The sequence below is a fragment of the Monopterus albus genome, unplaced genomic scaffold, assembly GCF_001952655.1.
Source record: "Monopterus albus unplaced genomic scaffold, M_albus_1.0 scaffold1889.1, whole genome shotgun sequence".
NCBI classification, from domain to species: domain Eukaryota; kingdom Metazoa; phylum Chordata; class Actinopteri; order Synbranchiformes; family Synbranchidae; genus Monopterus; species Monopterus albus.
The window spans coordinates 1-299 of NW_018129764.1; positions in this window are offsets into that span (position 1 = coordinate 1).

The following is a 299-nucleotide window of genomic DNA, read 5'->3' on the forward strand; positions in this document are numbered from 1 at the left end:
TGCTAGCCACAGCTAAATGTTAGCATTTGTGTGGCTAGTTGTAAAAGACTTTACACACAAGTTCAAGTTCAAAGTGTTTATTTGTAAATATAGTAAATTAACACAGTAAATATAGTTTAGAAATAAATAACGTTATCACTCATGATAAACAGGAATAAAGCCACATTCTTAAAATAGTCGGAGATGTGACAAACACCAGGCAGTGTTATATAAATGGCGTAAAGGGTGAAAGATATATCAATACAATATGGTGTTTTACATAAGGAAAATATGACTTACAAAATACAAGTATCCGCTTT